General features: G+C 40.4%; 1 protein-coding gene across 6 annotated transcripts in view; it reads right to left on the bottom strand.

Moving 5' to 3' along the window:
- ZNF644 (zinc finger protein 644) overlaps nucleotides 1-21,330 on the bottom strand; it is a 54,272-nt gene extending 32,942 nt beyond the window's left edge. For 4 of the 6 annotated variants that reach the window (XM_050900630.1, XM_050900635.1, XM_050900636.1 and 1 more), the window contains exon 1: nucleotides 20,992-21,034. The gene's annotated coding sequence lies outside the window, so the exon portion shown is untranslated. Of the gene's footprint in view, nucleotides 1-15,344; nucleotides 15,444-20,991; nucleotides 21,035-21,283 lie in introns of those variants that run through there. The other 2 variants (XM_050900631.1, XM_050900632.1) reach the window with 2 other exon arrangements.
- Nucleotides 21,331-23,203: the final 1,873 nt, after the last annotated feature.

The raw sequence follows: 23,203 nt of genomic DNA, 5'->3' as shown, positions 1-23,203 counted from the left end.
CTCATTGAATGTGCTCTTTGGAGAAAACTTAAATGCAAGTACTCTTGACTGTAAGTATTCTTCGGTTCACAGGGAGCTCACAGACCACTTTAGGGATAAATTTGGGGTTATTCTATCTACATCTGGCACAGAGGGAAAGAGAAGGGAATAGACAAGATGGGCCATCATAATTTGGATATTGTCCAGCTGAAGGAAAGGTGACAGAAGTTTCACAAAGAGATCATCAGCAAGCAAACTGCTGAAGGACCAAAGGGCTGGCCACTGCAGCCCTGTGTTACAAACTTCAAAGGGCCCTGCAGAATTAACTCCCCTTTTTGGGATTTCAAACCCACTGGTGTTCAAAGCTCCACCCAATGGGAGACAGTACCTGCAGTGGCATGCAAACACGTTGATGAAGGCAATGCAATCCGCACCCAGACGCCAGATTTTAGCCCGAACTATTCATAGCATTGAGACTCTCACTGTTTAAAGCGACCCAACCTACAATACTTAACCAACGCCCACCTCTCAAAGGTCTTTCTGCTGTCAAGGAAGATTCCTCTCACTCCAACACAAACTCTAACACCTTCTATTCATTTCAACAGTGTTGACATTTGGAATAACTGAGCACCTGAAATTCTTTACCAGCAGATCCAAGAGAGGTAGTTCTCCAAGACTCCTTAGGGAAAGGCAAAGAGTTCAAAATCACAAATGCTTTGGCTCCGATTTTCCTGTCTTAATTCTCATTATCAGGAAAGGAAGTGAGAATGAAAGCCACTCTCCCTCACCAGATAATAAAGACAGCATCAAAAGGGACTCAGAAGCAGGTAAGAAATATAGTTACAGAGCATTCACCTTGAGGCCTTGCCATTCAAAGAGTGAAAACGGGCCCACAGCAGGTACAAGGACTGCTGTAAAATGGTTAGGCTTCTGATCACTGATAAGCAGCTGCCTGTTCTGATAAGGGCAGAGAACAGGAAGCGGAAGAAAACTGCAGTGGTGGAGACAGGCGATCTCAAGTGTACCCCCAGTAATACTAAAGAAACATAGATGGACTGAAAGTGCTTAAAAGCACAAGCATTTCTTCACTAATCCATAAATGTGAACCAAGGCTGGTTCAGTGCTAACAATGATGACCTTGCCTACTGACAAAACAAAAAAGCAGTGTACCAATGATACTTCTTTTCATGCAACACACAAAAAAGGCCGAAGTATGCACAAGAAGTTCTCCAGTCTGTATGCAATGACAAAGTCACATCTGTGGGTATCGCTCAGAAACAGAACAACCCCTCAAGCGTATCTGAGCTACAGAGACACACAAAATGATTCTCAAAAAGCATTTGTTTGAGGAATAATTTAAAAGGCTGTATATACAGGCTGTAAAATAATTGTTACAGATAATCACACTAGACTAGTTAAAATTTTTAATCTTTCTGGCTAGCTAGAGAACAGCTACAAAAGCTTCCATAATACTGCTTTCCCAAGTAAACAAGTTACAGTTGCTACTTCAAAATTCAGGTTCGTAAAGAACAATTAAGATAACTGCTTTCACATCTATAAAGACAGCAGAAAAGATTTAATCCATGACTCTTACATCAAGCTCATAACCATTCACAATACAGGGTTTATATAAAGACAATTAATCTGAGTTAAAATGTGAGTTACTACACAAACCTTGCCTAACTACTCGTCATTAGAGTGGGATCTGTAAAGACTAAATTTACTTTTATTCACTTTCTATTTACATTATTAGGGCTCTGTTTGCTATAATGAAATATCTCCTATAACATGCCCCTCTCTGGGGAAAAAGTTTGAGAAACAGTACAATGCAAAGGTGTACAATGAGTAAATAAAATTTGCAGTAATCCTGACAAGAATTTTGATCTATTTATCTACTATTTAGCCCTTATTTCCTAACAGATCTGTGATAACTGACATTTCTACATCTATCTGGGAAAAGACACAACCATCTTTAACCACCACCTTCTCCCAGAACGGTTGCAGTCAGGAACGTAATTCATGGAGAAGTTTTTCAGTGGGTTTTTTTGGTTGTTTGTTTGGGGTTTTTTTTTTGTTTGTCTTTTTTAAAGAGAGTTATAATGTAATATGAAACTAGCTTTTGCCCCTATAGCTGATTATACTCGTGAGGGAAGGAAGGAAGAGGAATAAACAAAGGCTAGAATAAACTATACTATACAAACTACTTTTGTTGCTATAAGCTGTGGCTAAACAGTCCATTTCACCAGCTTAGCAAAAGGCTTGCAACTGTAGTCTTGACTTCAAGTATTTTCTGGGACTTACAAAATTTTATTAGTTGGTTAAGAGTGGCATTTACATTTATTAGGATACTGCCGTCCCAGCATTAAAATCTGCTAAATTCAAAAGGGGGGGGTGGGGGGGGGGGAGGAAGGAAAGAAATTTCATTCTAATATCTGATGCAGCTCTGGAAAATGTCCATAATCTTATAGAAATCTAATAATCCTAAGAATCAATGCAGGAAAAAACAGCCAGTAGAAAGCAGAGACTACTCTAAGAAAAGGCTATTACAAGCAGCCCGAAGAAGCTCCAGCTAATATTGTTCACGCAACTACCAAGGATAAAATAATTTCAGAAGAGGACTGAAAAAGCAAAAACTTAGCTGACAATAGTCTCCTAAATCAGTTAATACAGCTGAAAAGCTCTTTAAATACAAGCCTATACTGCCATTTTCCCAACAAGTAGTCAGCAATGACCTTGTCTGTACAAAATGTAGTTTTCTGCTTTCTGTTTGCAGAAGCAGCTTTGGTGCTCTTTGATTTCTATTAAGAAGTATAAAAATAACTTAATCTACTTTTAGTACCCACAAATATCTAGATCTAACATTCAGTGTAGATTAATTTAAATAATCACTCGAACTTAAACATGAGGTTTTCTAAAATCACATAATTAATTCCCTTTGAGAATTTGTAAAACTTCTCTCAATCTATGCTATTCCAGCCTTAGTTTAACCAACTGAATTATAAATGCCACAATCAAATTTACCAAAATTGAATTTGCAAAGGAAAAATTACACTCACTCTTCTTACAATAGTTAATGCAAAGCGATATTTAAGTGCAGGTACCCTACTGAAACTTGAATTATCCAGAAGTCAAATTAAGCAAAAACTTAACACTTCACAACACGAAGAGGCAAAATTTAAGTCCTTTTACTGGAGATGCTTCTGACTTCAAAGAATCTGCAGTGACTGAACAAAAGCGAGCAAGCAAGGGACTGCAAGACAGCAGACTGCCTCCTGCATTTTGAATCTCCTGCTAGATTTTGAGAGTTATCGGAAAAATAGTTCAAAGAAGTTACAGTTCTTCCTTTGTCTATTCATCACAGTAAAAGCCACATGCACAGTTCCCAAAGCTGTGGTAGGGCTTTCACGTGGAAGTGTTGAAATCTCTCATTTTTCTACTTGGATAAAGTTTTGCTTTTTGACAACACCCCGTATGGGACAGTGAAGCACTTCAAGGAAAAGTGTGACAGCATAGGAAATGAACACAGCTGATCATACCTCAGACTGTGAAGCTGTTTCAGTCCAAACAAGAAGATTACAAGTAGATGAATGCAACATTAATAGGAGTATCACAGTAGGGAAAAAAGTAGTCAGAGAGAGTAGCCTGAATGGAAAAAAAGAACTTGTGTTTTTACCATCAATTAAGTCAAAACAACAGATTTAATTATTATGTCAAAAAATCTATTATGAAAATGAAAAAAATTGAAAATCCATCAGAGGGAAAAATATTCTAGGTAGACTGGGGTTTGGACTAAAAGAAACACATATTGGTCAAAAAGGTTACTCTTCCTCTCCATCACTAAACAGATAAAGAAGTAAGCATTTAAAGATGTACACAATAGGTACACAATAAAGATGGAAAGATGTCTACAAAGAAGCAAGGGGAAACAAACATAATTTAAGAGCTGTTTACTTAGAGCATACATTATCCAGTAAGCAAATATGTAACAATCAACATACAAATGAAAGCCTCATAAAAGCACTAAACTGAAGCATCCAAGCATTTAGAACTTCAAGGTCTTAAGAGAAAATATTACTATTTTGTTTCTGAAGGTTACTTATCAATGCAGTTTCCCCCCTCAGCTAACATTAGGTGTAAAATTTGAAGTATCACTGATATTTAATAAATAAGTTTACAGTCCATCAATATCCAACTAAATTGAATGGCATTCTTCACAATGAGAATTACTACAAGCAATAAGCTGCAGAGAAATAATTCACCTTCTTTGTCATTTCTCTACCAGTTTAAGCTAGAGATCAACATACCACTTGCATAATAAATACCTGTACATTTTCAGTCACCGTTCAGCCTATTTATCTTAACCACATGAACTAGACCTTCATTTGCTGCATTTATATACCTTAAATATAACAGCTTCTCTCAAACAGTAAAAGCTTAAAGCACAGAATGACATCATCTCTCCATTCCACTCCAAACTACTAATGGCACTGTACATAACCTTGGCATCATCCTTGACATTGAACACTTCTCCTTTTATCATGCTGTCAGCAAAATCCCGTCAATACGTTACCTGTGCAGGAACTGCCTCTACCCTTCAGCTACGGAATCACTCTCTCCTCCAGTCTGAATTACTATACATTCCTTCACCATATCATCACATAACCTTTACATACAGCACCCCAAAATACAGTGACAAACCCTCTGACTATAAGCACTGCACAAATGCACTCCAGAAAACAGATAGTTACATGAGATCTTGCCTACCTCACAGAAATTGATTATGGTTCCTTACAAATTTCTAGTCCAAGTTTGCACACCCAGTTTCTCAGCTGAAACTAAGTAATCGTAAATCCAAAACAGAAAGCTTCTTCCCTAAAATGCTTTTCTAAGGAACCAACAGCCTTAATTCAAAAACATGCATTTTGTGTCTTAAAAAAAAAAAAGCTTTTAGAAACATCTGAGGCAGCACCTTCCATGCGCTCATTTTAAGAAAACAGCCTGTTACATTTCAAGGTTCATTTTTAAAATACCAAACTGTACAGTGGTGTTAGACATTTGTAGCGTCATCCTCTCCTTTCTACAAAACCCACAGAATTTTAATAAAAACATGAAGGAGGCAAAGCTAAGCATAAGAATAAAAAAAGTTCAAGTTAAGGTTGTGTACATCAAATTACTGCATCCCCTTTTGCATACCACGAAGCAGCAACATTCTATTGTCCAAATGACTGTCTTTACATACTATGCATTTTTCTAAAACTTGCATTTTATGTATTTGGCACACATGCCTGTAAATGAGGCAGGATTCCACTGAAATCAGTCAGAAGACTGTTTCGTACAAGATACTGAAGGAAGGTTTGAAATAAGACTGTACAATAAAAATAATACATATGCGCAATCAAAGTAAATAAAGCATGTGTGCTACTTGAGAAATACCATGTTTTAAGTACGGATACTTGCATTCCAAGTCATAGGCAACCGTATATTTTAGATGCATACTTTAAGTAAAGGCCACCTTAATTTTTACCAATGACCACTGAATAATCTTTCGTAAGTCCCCTGAATAGAGAATAGTTTATCAGCTCCACCTCTACTGAACAAATCCGGTGCCTTTTCAGTCAGGAAGCCTGACAGAGAACTTCACCAACCCCCCCCCAAAAACAAAAGAACTACAGAAAAATGGATCTGCTATACAGGAGACATCACACATACGGGACTTTGATGAAGAGCAGACACAGTTTATTGTCTGTCCGTACCTGCCATCGAATCTGCCACCTGTGGAATCCTGACACACACAGAAATGCATCAATTAATCTTCACACATTCACTGCACTTCACATATCCCTTTCCTGATGTACTGCATTACACACTCTGAAATTCTTCAATGTCACTGCACTCTTCCCTATTAACAAAAAAAAACCTGCAAAAAGTTTACTCCACAATACACACAGTTACATCCTTATGAAATAAAATACAACGCAGATCCCTGAATAGATTCCACTCTAGAATCTTATCCTTATTTATAAATCTTCAAACAGGATTTAGGTTGGCCATATTTTTTTATTTTGAACTCAAAACATAAAAATATATCTTAAACAAAAGCTTTGCTGCATGGAAAAAAACACATTAAGGGCTTAATTTCTGAAAGCCAGAATTACGTTACCAGATACCACATTGTCCTGGTTTCAGCTGGGACAGAGTTAATTTTCTTCTTAGTAGCTGGTACAGTGCTGTGTTTTGGATTTAGTATGAGAATAATGCTGATAACACACTGATGTTTTAGTTGTTGCTAAGTAGGGCTTATCCTAAGTTAAGGACTTTTCAGTTTCCCATGCTCTGCCAGCAAGCAGGTGTGCAAGAAGCTGGGAGGGAGCATAGCCAGGACAGCTGACCTGAACTAGCCAAAGGCGTACTCCATACCATGGAACGTCATGCCCAGTATATGAACGGGGGGGGGGGGGAGTTGGCTGGGAGGGGTGGATCACTGCTCGGGCATCGGTCAGTGGGTGGTGAACAACTGCACTGTGCATCACTTGTCTTTTCTTGGGTTTTATTTCTCTTTTTTTTTAATATTCCTTTTCACTACTATTATTATTATATTTTTTATTAGTTAGTATTATATTCTATTTTACTTTAGTTATTAAATTGCTCTTACCTCAACCCACGCTTTTTACTTTTTTTCCTGATCCTCCACCCCATCCCACTGGGAGGGGGGAGGGGTGAGCAGCTGCGTGGTGCTTAGTTGCTGGCTGGGGTTAAACCACGACACACATACTTTGTGAAATAGTATCGGGGTTTTCTTAAAAAATGATTACCAAAAGAGATCAATACTCTGTAATCATTTTTTTCTGCAAGTTGTTTTATAAGGATATTATGTTTATTAATACAATTTAAAACCATTAAGCAATTTTTTGGGGTAGAAAAAACAGTAATTAGGTTTTAAAAAATATTGACTAGAAATTAGTTTTTCCAATAAACAGATTGGTATTCTAAAACAAGAAACCTGATGATATCCATTATTATCTAAATGGATTTAAATCTCTGTTCCCATTAAGGACACTTTTACCTAAAAGTATCTCACACAACATTTCTAATAGTAGTTAAAGCAGCACATTAAATAGTCAAGCCATGATGTTACTGTAGCAACAATGATTTCTGGTAGCCATTTTCTTTTCAGCTTTAACACTGTTCCAAAGCTAACAGCCCTTACTGCAATCTCGGTTTAAACCCAAAGGCGGCAAACTGCTCAGCAGTTTTCTCTCTGGCTACATACTTCAGATACCTCCCTACAGACTGTCATCTTCAGTCTAATGTACCTACCTAACAGTATTCTCTAATGCTGGACTCAATACAATTTCAGTTTACACTAATGAAAATATAACAGTATGGCAGTTTACTTTAAAAAAAAAAAAAAACCAAACAAAACACCCTACATTTAGGGGACTAAACAGTTTGCAGGACACTGGAAGAGAAGAACAGTGATGCAATTCATTATTTTAACCTGGAGGCTCTAAGAACACAGCCCTAGACAAGATTACCAGGTAATAGCCAAGATTACCAGGTTATAGCTTACAGCCTTGGTCATTACACTGTCAGCAGCCAAAGACAACCCCCTCTCAGATCACAGATTACAAAATCAAAGCAAGTGCCATAGCCAAAAGCAGTTTCTTAGTAGACTGACATCTGTCTGAATTTTCTGTATTTAGAAAACCGTTTTAAGACAAAACTAGCATACACATTCATTTCCAACTCCTCTACATTTTTGCAGTCTTAAAAAAATGACAACACCTGAAACACTTTCCTGCCTTTAAGATTGCAATGCAGTTTTTAAAAAAGGTTGAACCTAAAATCCTACAGCTCAAAATTAGTGATAAATACACTATTTTCACTTCTTTCTGTAAAAAAAAAAAAAAATCCCCTTTTCTTGTATCATGACAGTTTGAAAGAAAGCAATGGTGGAAGAGCACTAACAAGAAAGTGAAATACAGAACCATTCATAACAGCAATAGGAGGAAATAGTGAACTGGTATTAGCGCATAAGTACCCCCGACAAAACAGGATCCTAAGTCCAAATTCAGTTCCTCACAAGTTTCTTCCACTTGAATGGGTAGCTATGCTGGGATCACGAGCTCTAATGCCTGCTGTTGACTGTCTAGACAGCATTTCTGACACTTCCCATAGACCATGACAGGAAAGGGAACCTCCTGTTCACAGCATCAGAGGAAGTGTATTTTCTATGCATGTGAAAACGTAAAATCTAACAAAATTTCCTAGAGATTTCAAGCACACTTAGATTTCCATAAGTATTTGTAAACCTCTGCTTATAAACTAGTAATAAATATCTCATATGTAAGGGCTTAAGCTTAAAATGAAGGTAGGTTTATGTTGAACTCTGAGTTGGTGTGGCTGAGACATTTTATTCTGATACCCCTGTGACAGAAACCTCCAGCAAAGGACAGAGTAGACACTCTGGAGTACTAGTGTCTTTAAACACCACTGCTAACTCCCAAAGTGCCTGCGTGCTTATCAGAGGACTAAGCTGTCACTACAATGAATGTTCCAGTATGAAGAAAATAAACATATAAAATAATTACCTAAAAATATAAATTCTAGTACCAGCATTCTTCCTGCAATAGTTTTGTCCAAATAAAATATACATATATTTTATACAATAGGATTCAACTCCTCCTTATCAGATTTGAAGTGAAGCTACAAAATACTCTGCTTTCTAATGGGGTTCATATAGACGCTATTACTTATAATCTACGAAAGATCACTTTGGGGAGTCACATATACATAACCAGTAACGTAAAGCCTTTCCTTCATTTTGCAGGAGCCTGCTTTTTTATGACAGAGGATGGGGTTTGGTGAAGGAGTAAAGTTAGACTATGCTGTCAACACTATCACCTTAACAGCTATTGAAAATGGTTTTTAAAATAAGTAAAAATCCATTCCTCACTGAGCTACTCAGTGCTCACTCTTGGTTTGGTGGCACTTTAAGCTTCCAACATTGTCTATCACCTACATAAATAGGAAAAAACTATTTCCTACTTTAGATAAGCTGTAGCAATGCAACATAATTAACCAATTGTGTTTTGTTTTTACATCTTTATGCTAGATAGCTGCATTAGGTCTTTTTCTTTTTCTTTTTTTTTTTTTTTTTTTTTAAAATAGGAACAACCCAGATCTTACAACCCAGGTTATACTACCACACTGGGCAAGCAAACTGGGGCAAATGCTTCCACACACCTCTTTGAAATGTAGTTTGAGACCACCAGTTACCCACACCCCATCGGACCAGCCACACATCACCAGCACCACAACCACAGATCAGCTCTGACACAACATCCATGTCTCATTAGCAAGCTCCTGTTCATGGTCCCTGTGTTCAGTCAGTGTCCACAAGTTTTATTACTAACACACTTAATTAATCACCATACAGGACTGTTTCCTATAGTATAATTTCCAAGTGTTTTGTAAAGTTACTAAGCCTTTGCTCAAAAATTTTTCTACGAAAAGCATTTTGCTATGAGGCAGTGTCGTGGTTTAACCCCAGTCAGAAGCCAAGCACCACACAGCCGCTCTCTCACTCCCCGTCCCCCTCCCCCTGCTCCCGGTGGGATGGGGAGGAGAATTGGGAAAGAAGGCAGAACTCGTGGGTTGAGATAAGAACAGTTTAATAACTAAAGTAAAATATAAAATTAACAATAACAATAATGAAATATACTAATACTACTACTACTAGTAATAAAAAGGAATATAACAAAAAAAAGGGGGGGGGGGAAACCCAGCGATGCACAATGCAACTGCTCACCACCCACTGACCGATGCCAGAGCCACGATCCGCCCCTCCCGGCCAACTCCCCCCCCCCCCCCCGTTCATATACTGGGCATGACGTTCCATGGTATGGAGTACGCCTTTGGCTAGTTCAGGTCAGCTGTCCTGGCTATGCTCCCTCCCAGCTTCTTGCACACCTGCTTGCTGGCAGAGCATGGGAAACTGAAAAATCCTTAACTTAGGATAAGCCCTACTTAGCAACAACTAAAATATCAGAGTGTTATCAACATTATTCTCACACTAAATCCAAAACACAGCACTGTACCAGCTACTAAGAAGAGAGTTAACTCTGTCCCAGCCGAAACCAGAACAGGCAGATATTCTCAAGATCTACCCCAAGGTCTCTCTACCCAAGTTATGCAGTACCTTGAGGTCTACCTTCTACACTGTTTAATAAACTTCTATGGAGTCTCCATGTCAGATTGCAAGAATATGTAGCAGCCATAGGCAGACTTCACTTCAAGGTTAGTGCTTCATTAATCCTTCTCTCTTCAAATTTGAACCCTTTAAATGCTTGTGGACTTTGTTCCACTGTTCACTTCTTTTTGCTTAGCCATCAATTGGGCAAAAGCTTTCTATCTTTCTTTTACTATTTGAATTAATTCTTCCAGACACATGACAGTCAATGGACAAACTCAGTCCTTTCAACTTGTATTTTTTTTAGCAATAAGATATGTGGGATTTCAGGTGTAAGCATGCACCGTTTCATGCAGAGACTGACCTCTGTTCATTTGCATACACATAGTAAAGTATACTGGTTTTTACTGCCTTGTCACACCTGCAAATACATATCTTCTGGCCTAGTTTCTACTAGCTAGCTATAATGATACACAACCAATAAACTGAGGCAAGGCATACAGGTTCTAAAAAATATATTTAAGGGTCACAACATACCTGCCACACCACAAAACAGAAAAACCATTACATCGCATGTGTTTGGTCACTCCATTGCCACCATTTTGGTTACGTGACATACATTGCTACTCATATGAAATACTGCTTTCATGATAAAAGTGCTGATGTCTCCATCATACGATGAATTACAGCAGTGAATACCCTCGTTCTGGCTACAGGAAAGCATCCTTCTGGTACGCCCCCAAAGAAGTTGTAAGATTTTCAGAAAAGACAACAGCAAAAAGCATGCCACGTTTGTTATCCTCACCTGTGCATATCCAGCCCACTGGCTGTCCTTAGGCACCTAACCTGGTTGGGGCTAAAAAAATACATACACTTGATTTGTCAGTTTTCCTGACCAAAACAGATTTCCCAACCAAACTTTCAAAAGTAGCCCAAGAAACAGAAGAGACAAGGCATATACTCGAAGCCCGTTTCACATGCTTTATATTGGATCACAGGGATAATGCTAAAGAAGCAGATCTGCATGGGCTAGGGTTGTATAAAATCAAGAGTATAAAATAAATATATACACAGTTGGCACAAGCCATTCATACAATGACTCTCTTTCAGAATACTGACACAAAGGACAGTTTTTTAACTGAGGCAAAGAAACCTGTATGTTTCCCACACCTCCCTTGCACCTTAAAAAGCACATAACCCTGAGACAGAAATATTATCTTCTAGCAAGTAAACAGCTTATGTTATTTGCACTAATAACAAAGCTGCTTAAAACAAATGAAAGTGAGCACCTAAGATAAAGGAAACTTTGCCACTGTCTTGGACAGCCACAGTTAACCACTAGAATACCTCCTGCAAAGGCTTCATAAATTCACATAGATATTGGCTAGTATGTCCCAAAAATTTAGTCACCTACATCGAGGTTCTGTGCCTACTTCTAGGCCATAAATATGGTTGACTATTTGCCCGCTGACTGGCCCCAGAGCTACTATCTTAGCTCATTATTGGGAATTTTGCAAGCATACAAGTTAGATTTTTAAGGTTAGCTCCAGTATTTCATGTTTGTTTTCAGCTGGAACACTGAAGAAACTATAATTAACACTAAATGCTTAGAGACTATCTATGAATGTAAAATCTTCTGGTTTAAATGGATTAAAGGAGAGGGAGAAACTTTTCCTTAAGTTCATGGAAAACATATAGAAGGATACTTAATTAGAGCAATTCTGATAAAAACGCTCAGAACTTACTCAGTTCCTACTTAATCAACTTTAAACAGCTTCAGAGAAAATAAGAGCTATGAACTACTCTCCAGAACTCTGTTAAAAGTACAGAAATACCTACAGTATTACTACAAATTTAATTTAAGAAATAACTTGTCTTTACCCCCAGATTCACAAAACTAAAGAAAATTCAGAGAACAAATAAAACAGAAAACAAAGGAAGTTACAGCACAGAACAGGTCAACTTCTCCAAAATTAGACTTCAGAATACCCTAACCAAAGCTATTCCTTGACTGTATTTAAGCCTATCAGAAAATTGCTGGGAATTTACAATATTTAGAGGAAAACAATGTGATATTTGTGTCTTTAATTTTTTAATGAGGTATAGGCAGTCATAAAACACTCAAATTTGTACTGAAGGCAAGACTAAAGAAAAAGCGAGGGGGTTTTGGGGTGTTTTTTTGTTGTTTTCTGTTTTTGGGGGCTTTTTTGGGTTGGTTGTTTTTTTACACTAATAGGGTTGTCCTACTAAAAACAAAAGTGTGAATTCTGAACAGAAAAGTATTGGTAACAAAAGGTAACACTTTAATATTTTTGTATTCTTTCAAATAAGCTGTTGATTAACATCATACAGCTTTGGGTTTCATTTCTGAATGCCAAAATCTCCTTTAAGGTCAGGAAGAAATGCTAATGAATCTACAGTGACAGAAAACTTGAAGAAAAAGGACAACCTCAAGAATGTAAAAACCAGTGCATTTTCGCCTGTTGAAAATGGCATTCCAGAAGATTACTTAAAAAACTGAAAGAAAAGTTAAGGTAAAACTGTTTGGCAGAATGCAAGTGAAGTCACAGAGAGATTACTTTGAACAAAATCACTCTGTGTCCTAGTATTAATATTACTAAGCTGGAAGAAGACTTTGTTTTAAGATGATCATGGAAACCACAACACAAGGGATCACTAATTAATCCTCCCTCCTTTATATTTACATCCTTTGAAAATAGTATGCATCAGCATGCTTCAGGACCAGCTTACTAGATGGACCTAAAGCCAAGTTATTTGAAATATATTAAATAGAACTTCACTTAAAACAGCACCCAACATCCTAAACATCAAAATGATCACCTCGCAGAAGTCAAACCAACCCACTTTTCTCTAAATGGCTTAACAGACAAAAAAAACCCAACTCACCATTAATGCTTCAAATGACATGAAGAAATGTTCTGCTGGGATACTGCAGTACTTTTTATGCAAAAATATAAACCCATCTCTCTAATTCCCTAATGGACATTGCCGGACTTCGGAAGAGACTACAGAACCTGGATGTCTTCACAATTTTACTAAATGTCAATACATTACCCTAAATATAGCCTTAATTTAGAACTTTGTATCTTATTCCATAACACAATACTCTTATATCGGAAAACAATAAAGAAGATTTTAATTGTCTGTCTCTATATAAATGTTTCTAAAGATCTATCTGGATAGACAGGCAAAGGAACACACATAAACTGTGCACACACACACAAAACTCCTGCAATGATTACAAAAAGCCCCCCTCCCACTGTAAGAAAAAACAATTTGTTTGTTTTTGACATAAATCCTTGCTAGACTACCTCTTGCACATCATCTTCTCTGCTCACCTCTGCTAGAACTTCACTAAAAAATGGAAGGCAAATTCCCAAGTTGTTTTTAGCGTCTAAAAGACATTTCTAAAAATGAATTATCCCAGTACCTGTACGGTATTTTTAGAAATAGTGTGACACTTCAGTTATACAGGAACCTGAATGGTTTCTCCCAAGTATCATTTCTATTTTTGGTTCTCTCCCTTGTGCAGAAATATGTTATGCCTGTTAATGCACATTACTGCTGGTAAAATTGTAAAAAGTAACAGCAGTCTTACAATTGCAGTAGAGAGGCAGACCTGGGGAACCATTTTTTTCTGGACAAGCTGTTCCTCTTCCTCTCCAAGCCTCACACATTCCAGGACAGAAACTGGACCTCTCTCATCCACCAGCACTTTCAGCTACATGTATAGCAGTGAGAATCACAGTGAACTTAGCCAGTAAGTCTCACCACCTAGAAAGTCTGAGAACAGGGGCTTGTCATTTACAGGAACACGGCACTGAATACTAGCCATGTACCTACCTTACTTCAAAACACTAACAAAAGGAAAGGTCTGCGAGAATCCCTGCTAAAGCAGCTCATCAACGAGTCTACCACTTCTCATCACAACATGTGTCACTATTGTCCAATACATTCAAGGCTTTATAAGGACACAGAAAAAGACAATCACTATCTCAAAGCACTTATAAAAAAACAAGGCAGACAAAACAAACCTTCAGACGTTTTCCCAAAGCAAAGATGTAGAAAGAATACACAACAGACAGTATCTACAGTCTCCTTTGGTTTATGTACCACACAAGCAATCTTTCCACCTCAGTTTCATCAGCATTTCAGTTCAGTTTGCATACTAGACATGCAAGCTCTACTCCCTCCCATTCTGTAATTGCTCCAAAGCCTCTGAATTTTTTCAGTGCAGCTTATCTGGGTTAATTCACCATCACATGTCCCCCCAACTTATCTTCCCACTTTTTCCCCAGAAGAAAACTGCCACAACTTAATATATTTTTTTTGTTAATAAGTACCTGAGTAGGGATCACTAACTGGCATTTTGTTCTCAACTTCCCACAAAGATGTTTTTAAAGTAACTTCAGAGTTCTAACATTCATTATAATTTGTATACAATGCAGTTATTTTCATTACATGCCACAGGTTCTCAGTTTTTAAGTGCTGCTCAAGAAGAGAAAAGATTAGGTGATTTCACTGGTGTCAACATATATATTAAAAAAAAAAAAAAAAGGAAGCAGAAGAGGACAGAGTACCCACTTCACTGTGGGAGATAGCTGGGAGAAGCCAGCTGCAGAACTGTCACTTCCCACTCCTTGTGATAGCACATACAATCAAGACTTTCTTGCAGAAGATATGCTCAAAACAACTGTGGTATAAAACAAAAAAAGCAGCACTTCTGTGTGAAGAAACAAAGTTATTTATATTGGAACTTTTCAGGCAAAGGCTGTCCTCTGTTGAAAACGTAGTTTCTAATACCAAGCCAACCTACAGTAACAACAACAAAAAAGCTTTCGGAAAAAATACTCCCCTTCTGTCTCCTCCCCACCCATTATCACAGGGGAACACAGAATCCAGTGTCTTTGGTGAACGCTCTTAAGAACATCCGTAAGACTACATGGTTTCTTTGCAAACAACATAATCATAAATACAATAAACACTTCAATAACCTACAACCACTGTTTTGGTGGTTGGGAGCCTAATTTTAGGATATAAATTCGATAAAGTTCCTACCTCTTCTGACTAAAAAAGACAAATTTGGAAAATTAAGTTAATATTGAGAGAGTTTCTGAAACTCTGTAGCCACAAAACTGTTGTATGTACCTACCTTCGAGGATGAAGAAAGATATCAGCAACAAACATCATAAACATTAAGGGCTTTTTCAAAAAGTAGTCTCCTAGGAGAGCTGAGTGGAATCAGAAGCAAACAGCAGAAATATTCAGAGGACAGCCACTCAAGAAGACAAAACCTGAAGTTAAAAAAAAAAAGCAACCTACCAACCAACCAGAACACTCTATGAAAAGCAGCAAAACAAAACAAAAAACCAAACCAAACCAAAAAAACCCAAACCATAACCACCACCCATCACCCCACTAACTGCAGCCAGACAAGAAACAGATACCTACCACTTCCTAACAGCAGCAGCAAGGAGCAGTTTCAGAGCTGCCATGCCTTAGAAGCAGACATAAGTAACAGTCTTCCAAAAGCAGTCCCCTGACCTCCTGTTGTATGCCTTTTCTGGAAAGAAATCTTGGGTGTAAAACCCATCCCTGTCCCCATCAAAGAGCCACACTGGGAAAGTAGATGGGATAAAGCACAACTCATGCTATCATTGCACCGAATTATTATCCTGCGAAGAGGCAGCATGCAGGAGGGATTCATTACTACTTTTCAACATTACAATTATTACATTTGTTAACGAATTCCTCATTTCTTTCACTCAAACTAAAAAAGGACGCTTCAGGTAAAAGCCTGTAAATACAGGTAAATTATACAAGACATATACCTTGTACCTTGTTTTGCTTGTGTTCTATCACTTCGTTGTGGAAAGTATTTTTACAAGGGGGTGCTAACAGTTGGCCTAGAAAACAGGAAAGTAACAATGATCTCGATCCCTGTCTTTAGCTACAGTTGGACAAATCAATAAGGCACCTGTAATTCCTTCCATCCTGTTTCCCAAGATGCATCCTTTCCCCCACTCCAGCTGCTTTCTGAAGACTATAACGTTATTAAGTACTCATTTAAGGCAAGCAAAAAATATAAGCATTCAAATACTCACAAAATAATGTCCCTTTATTAAAAAAAAAAATCTGATTGCAAGTATCACCTCAGACTGCAGCTTCTACCTTTATTATTTTCACTCAGAAAAGAATAAGACTGTACTCCAAACAGTCTCCAAAACTCCAAAGCTTTTATAAGTATGGTAAGTATCTAATTTGCAATGTTAAGCATACTGAAAATAGTTACTACACACTAACAATAGGCCTGAAATATTCCAAAGCCCAGCAATCTGACCTTTATTCTGATTTGAGCACGAACTTCGCATCCTCTGGATTAGGTTTCAAGAAATACTGAATTACTAAATATCCCATCATCCTTCAACTAGTCGATTGTATGTAAGATTAAGCACTCAGTATCAATCAATAAATGTCAACTGGAGATTCATCATTTCCAGTAGCTGGATTTAATCACATCTGAAACCAGTAGTTCCCATACCAAGAGTATCACAATTACATCTACTGGAGTGAGAGTTCTCCGTATTACCAAGTTTGCTCAGAAATATTAAGTCAGTTAATATTTAGTGTAATCAAAACCAAAAAATGCATACTCACAGTTAAGCCACTGTCTTCCCCCCTTTAGCCTCATTGGCAACATAAGGGTGTTGCTGCAACATTTCATCAATGTAACAGCTGCTGTGTACAGTTGAACAGTGACAGAAATGCAGCACAACTGGATACTCATTTGGATTATTTTATTTCCTTATTTTAAAATTTAAAAAAGCTTGCTCTCCTTCAATGAAGCAACACCACTTATGAGTAAATACCATAGAATTCTGGGTAGACTTAGTACCAAGACGAAATACTCATTACATGACACTGCATTGCATACTAGGTAACATGACTGATCCCGTGACTATTATGCTCTTTTCAATTTTTTGAAAAAACACATTAGAAGTTTATGCAAACTCATTACACTGTCTTTCTTGACAGACAGCTGTGATTTGAGCATCAAATTACATCTCACAGAATTACTGTACTGTAGAGATGCATTGTATTTGTGTCTGTTTTTACATAACCAGGGAAGTCAGAGTGACCATTTCACACCCTTGCCTATCAAAGAGAAGCTTTACAGTTCAGCGAACAACGTGGGCATGACTTTTCTACCATCACTGCTTGTGTAAACGGTTCCTATTAACTGACACAAGTTTTGATTTAAGGGACACAATGTATACAGGCATGAAAGCGTATGTGGGTTTTTTTTTTTAAATTAAGCATGAAAAGGGTATTTTTTCATAATATTACAAACGACATGCAATCCTTTAACCCAGACAGCCCAGCATTATCTTTATGTATATCAGCCAGAATGACCAATATTCACCATTTCCTTGGATAACCTAAGCTCTTTTTCCAATAGCTATATGAAGGTTGCATCTACATTGAAAAAAAAGCAGCAAGGAAAAGTGTTAATTATCAAAAATCAGCATGTATTTGGAGTGCTCAAGAAGATAAACGAACGTATTTTTAGAGAAGACAGACTTGTTTTGGTTTATTTCACCAGGGATTTCTTTACACTCTGAAGTTGGGTGGACACTATTTTCATCTGAAGGAACTGGGCATTGGAGGCTATGCCAACTTAAACCAGTCTCAAAGTCAATTTAAGCGAGTGCAACATTGTTCAGATATAACCTAATTTTATTAAATGATTGTCCTCCCAATCTCTGAATACATAATACAGTATAGTCACAATCCAGAGCACAGAGGGAACTAATTCAATTTGGCTTAAAATAACTGTAACATTAGAGTAGTGCATTTGGTATTAAAATAATAGAGGGAATAAAACAAGTATCTTAAGGCAGTCCTCTAATAGCTGCATCACTTGAACTTTGTTGAAGACAAAAAGTTGTTTGAAAATGTAAAAACATGAGGAAAGTGAGTTATTGACTAGTCAAACAAACACAGCCAATCAGCAACTGTTCAAAGACCTTTAATTAAAACCAACTTCAGGTGGAACCGCACAGCAAGTGACACAACTATTCTGTATTTTTTCCAGTTTTAAGTTCTCAGATCTTTTGCAAGTTGGTAAAAAGTCTGAAAGTGTTTGAGATTAGTAACTGTGTGTGAGCACATGTGTATTTTATTACTACGGATAATTTTATTCCCTTTTCAGTTCTGTTTTCTCCAGAAGTGACTTCAAAAGGCTTGAATCAAAAAAAAGTATACATGCTAGTAGGTTCTGCTAATACTTGCAAGTATAAGCACAAACTATTCCACAAGAAATTCCACTGACAACCCTTGAATTCAGTGGCCATATTGAAATTCAGCCTACACTGTTATTTTAAAGTGGAAGGCATTGCCACTATTGTTTAACATCCTGTTTATTCAATTGCTGATGCTCCTACTTCAATCAATTGTTGCTGTACTAAATAACCTCACAGGGATGCTCTAAGTGATCAGTGCCTTTTCTTCCTACTAGCCAGCTCACCTGTTGAGATTTCAAGCCAGTAGTATTCTTTTAGCATTCACTCAAGAACTTTCATACACATTTTCCTAGGTGTATTCCTTCTAGTGCTACTCAGTATAAACTAGATGCTGGACTTCATGAAACTTAAAAAGAAAGTCATAGTAGTACATCTTTGCTCCGATTTTGTTACAATGATATTTGCCAAGGATTTTTTTAAATATAAAAAATACCATACAGATTAGAGGAAATGAAACAATATATCTATAAAAAGAAAAGTTTCTTTGGTGACATTAACAACAACTTTTTTTTTCCTCTGCAAAACTCCTGTTCCTTGGATAGATTTTTTATTAAAAAAATTCAATCTGAATGAATCAGAAGATTCTATCAGACATCAGATGAAACTATTTTAAGACAGTATTTTGAAGATTATTAATATCAATTCTCGTTGTAACTCTTGTATAACTGCACCACATCCCTCTGCAGTTACATTAGACAGGTTTGCAGTATCAGCTTTGATTATAAGCCAGTGTAATAGGATTGTCACACTGCACTGCTCCTCCATGCACTGTACTTAAACTTTCCAATAAGAAAATTGCTGCGTTTTCTCTGCATCTAAGTAACCCACTAAAAGCTTCTCCAGTTCTATTTTGCATTGTTTAATCAGTCCATTTATTCTGCCCTCAAATCACCTGCCTTGCACAAGTCAGGTAGTGAATAATTCTATGCAGAAGAATCACATTAAGTTACCAAAACTCCGAAGCACTTCACTCTCAACTGTGAAGAATCTTCTCTTCAGATATTTGTTTTATAATTTGAATGAAAAATTACTTTGCAACTTGTATAAAAAAATAACATACTGCACAAACTTCTCAGTAGAAGGTACAACTCTATGGTGGAATTCCAGAGATACTTATCAGCCTCTTAAGAGTGTTTGTACCATGTGTTAATTCATTAATCTATACAACATGAAATGGCTTCTTACTCTAAAATCTGGTGCACATTCATTCCCCATACGCATCTGAAAGCTAAGTTCCATGACACAATCTTCATAATTAAATTATGTGCTAGAAGGGGGGACAGGAATCAGAACATCACTGCAAACAAGACTTTGCTTAAAGGGCCAGAGTTGTACAACACTGATAGAAACCTATTTTGATATACTATGCTTTTTTCACTACCACCGTGACATATCAGTTTATAGCCCACACTACCCCAACCGAAGTATTTACAATCGACTAAAGGTTACATATAAGCCATAAGAAGAAAGAAAACTTTCTAGATTTCTGATAAATTACATTGGTCAAGATGATGCTCATCACTGCAACCTGATGTAACACAAACTTTGTCAGAGAAACCGCCAGACCCTGAAGCAGCTGGGAGCCCGAACACACGATACCTGAACTGTTAACTTTTCCTTCGCTGCTGTAAACCACCTCAGCTCCGGGAGCCCCACGCACTGCAGACAGCAGCACTGCGCCCGGTACGTAGGGCACGCAGGCCAGTCCCACGGCGGGCCAGGAACTTGCCAGCCCTTTGTAACAACACTGTGCATTTCAGAGCCGCCCTGCTTCATGCCAAGAAGGAAGGGAACGAAGGGGAGGGAGGGGATCGCACGTTACCCCTGCCCCAGGACAGCAGCAGGCAGCCTTTCCCGGGCTGACCATGAGCCCGGGTGGGCAGCATGTGTGGCGACCCGCACTAGGGAGGCGAGAGGCAGCGAAGCGGCGAGAAGCAGAGCGCAGGTCTGCCCAGCAGGACCCGCCGCGCCGCCTTGGCACGCCGGGGCGGGCGGCGGGAGGGGACCGACGCCTGCCGGAGCCCCCCAGGGTGACCCCGGCCACCCCCGAGCGACGGCATCCTCCTGCCCCGGCCGCCCCTGCCGGCCGCGGCGGCGCCGCGCGGGGCATTACCTGGCTCCCCGCGGCCCCGCGCTGCCGGCGGCCCGGCCCCGGGAGGCTCTCCCCGAGCCCTAGGCCCCGCCGCGGCGGCACCGGGCTGCCCAGCTCCTCCGCGCCTGGCAATGGCGGCGGCCCTGCTCCCCCCTCCCAGCTCCGCGCTCACTGGCTGCGCCGCTTCATGTGACCGAACAAAACCCTCCTCGGCACAGCCCTTTGTGTCCGGCCCGGCCGGGGCACCGGGGAGGCCGCTCGCCGGCTCGGGGAGGGGGCGAGGGGCCACGGCGGGGACGGAGAGAGGCGACGAGGAGGGCCGGGGAGGGGAGCGCCTCGCCCGCCCGCCCGCCCGCCTCTCTCCGCCGCGCCGCCGCCACCGCCGCCTCGGCCCGGCCACTTACCGCGGCGCGGGCGGCTGCGGCCGAGTCGCGGTGCCGCACCAGGTCGGAGGCGGCCGCCATGTTCCCCGATGCGGCAGGATGGAGGCAGAGCCGCCCTCCCCGCCAACCGCCGCTAGGGCGGCCGGCTCGCCGCGCCCGCCTCAGCCCGCGTCGCCCCCGCCCCACGCGGCCCCACGCGGCGCCGCGCGCCCCCGCGCACCCCCTCCCCTCCCGGCTGCCGGCGGGGGGGCGGGGGGTGGGGGGAGGGCATTTTAAAAAAAAAAAAAAAAAAAGGGCATAACGGGAAACTCACGGGCTCGCCGGGGTGTGCGTCACGCCGGGGTTACGTCCCGCACGCCGCGTCATGACGTCATCGCGCAAGTTTCCCGACTCCCCGCCACTCCGCGCGCGGCTACACACACACATACACACAGCCCCACACGCACGCGCGTCCTGGGGGTCGGAGCGCGCATGCGTGCGGCCTTCCCGCGCCGCCGCTCCCCAGCCCCCTCCCGCAGCGAGCTGCTCGGCCGGGGGGCGCGCGCCCCCCTTGCCGTTGGTCGCAGGTGCGCGAACGTTACCGTCGCGCGCGGCTCCCACAGGGCGGGCGGCAGCCGCGGCCCCGCAGGCCGGCCCCCAGCGGGTCGCTCCCGGCAGGGCTCTGGGGGCACGAAGGAAATGCCTTCCGCCGGCGGGAGAGCGATTTCCTAAAAGACCTTTCTTCAGAAGGCGGACTGGCAGCGCGGCTGCCGCCCGCCCGGCGCGGCCTCCCCTCACCTGCGCCAAGCCGCGCAGCGCGCTCGGGAGCGGGACGTCGGAGTGTCGGTTGCTTGGCGGTGCCTTTCCCACAGAAAGTGGAAAACTAGGTCAAGTGCTGCAGGAGCTGTACAAAGGCGCTCGCCGTGCCAGTGAGAAAGGCAGGCTCCTGCGACCAGCCCCGGCTGGCGAACGATGTGAGAGGGGAACAGGAAACCTGAGAGTAGAGAAGCGACGAGAGGGACGACCCGGGCATTGTCAGTCCACTCGCGGAGGTGGGAAGCTATGAGGTGACACCGAGAAAGTAGAAGCATTCGGTGCCATTTTTTCTTCAGATTAATGCTGCTGATGGCAAACCCCGATTCAAAAGGGCAGGGATTCAGGGGAGAGTAGTAAATGCGTAAAGTAGAGACTGCTTTGATAAATCAGATTTTTTTCTTCAGATTTGCTAGGCCCAGAGGATTTCATACTGGAGTGAGAAGTTGATTAAGGCAACGTTAGAGGTGTGAGCAATCGTCACAGAGCTCACGAAGACAACTGAGATTTCAGGAGAGAGGAAAAGTAAAAACACAGCACATACAATTGAAAAGGGGGGAATAGGTAGAGCCAAGAACTGTCCATCATTCCAGCCTCTATTCCCAGAAAAGTATTGAAGCAAATAATCTTACATCTTTAAGTACATGGTAGCTAATGAAGTGATAAGTTACAGCCAACATGGATTTGTCAAGAAAATCATATCAAGCCAAACTCATCCCATGCTGTGACATTATAACAGGCCTTGAATGGGAGCAGTGGTAGATCTGTTATGGCTTAAGTAAGGCTTTTGACACCATCTCAGAGAATTCTTAATTGAGCAAGCAAAAGACGTAATGAAATGACTCTGCAGTGGTGCAAAACTACATCAGCAATGCTTCACTGTGACAAACAGAATATAGCAAATATGGTTCCTTCAAGGTGGGTATGTCCTGAGTTTGGTACCAAGTCTAATTATGTGAATGATAGAGTACAGTTTACATTGATTGGATTTGCCAACAATGCCAAACTGGCAGAGCTGGAAGCATGTTGCAGGACAAGAAAAGAATTCAAAATGTTCTTGACAAGCTGGTTGCAGAAATAGGATGCAATTGAATAAATACAAGTGCCAACTTCAACATTTAAGCAGGAAAATAGCAATTGCACAATTGCAAGACTGGGAACAGACGAATAAACACGGTTTTCAGAAAAGGGGTTGGGGATCAGAGTAGATCACAAACTGAACGTGCGTCAACAATGTCACACTGTTGTGAAAAAAGCTGCAGTACAGAGAGATGTGTAAACAGAACTGTCATATCTAGGACATATGAAGAAATTCTCATATTTAATACTGGTAAAGCCTCGGCTGTAATGCTGTGTTCAGATTTGGGCTCTGCATTTCAAGAAAAATTTCTTTCAAAGTCCCATAGAAGGGAGTGCAAGGAAGGGCGGAAAAAAGTCAAAA

This window comes from Gymnogyps californianus, chromosome 8, assembly GCF_018139145.2.
Source record: "Gymnogyps californianus isolate 813 chromosome 8, ASM1813914v2, whole genome shotgun sequence".
Classification (NCBI taxonomy): Eukaryota; Metazoa; Chordata; class Aves; order Accipitriformes; family Cathartidae; genus Gymnogyps; species Gymnogyps californianus.
The sequence above is the reverse complement of the archived record's forward strand: the minus strand, read 5'-3'. Positions and strand labels throughout refer to the sequence as shown.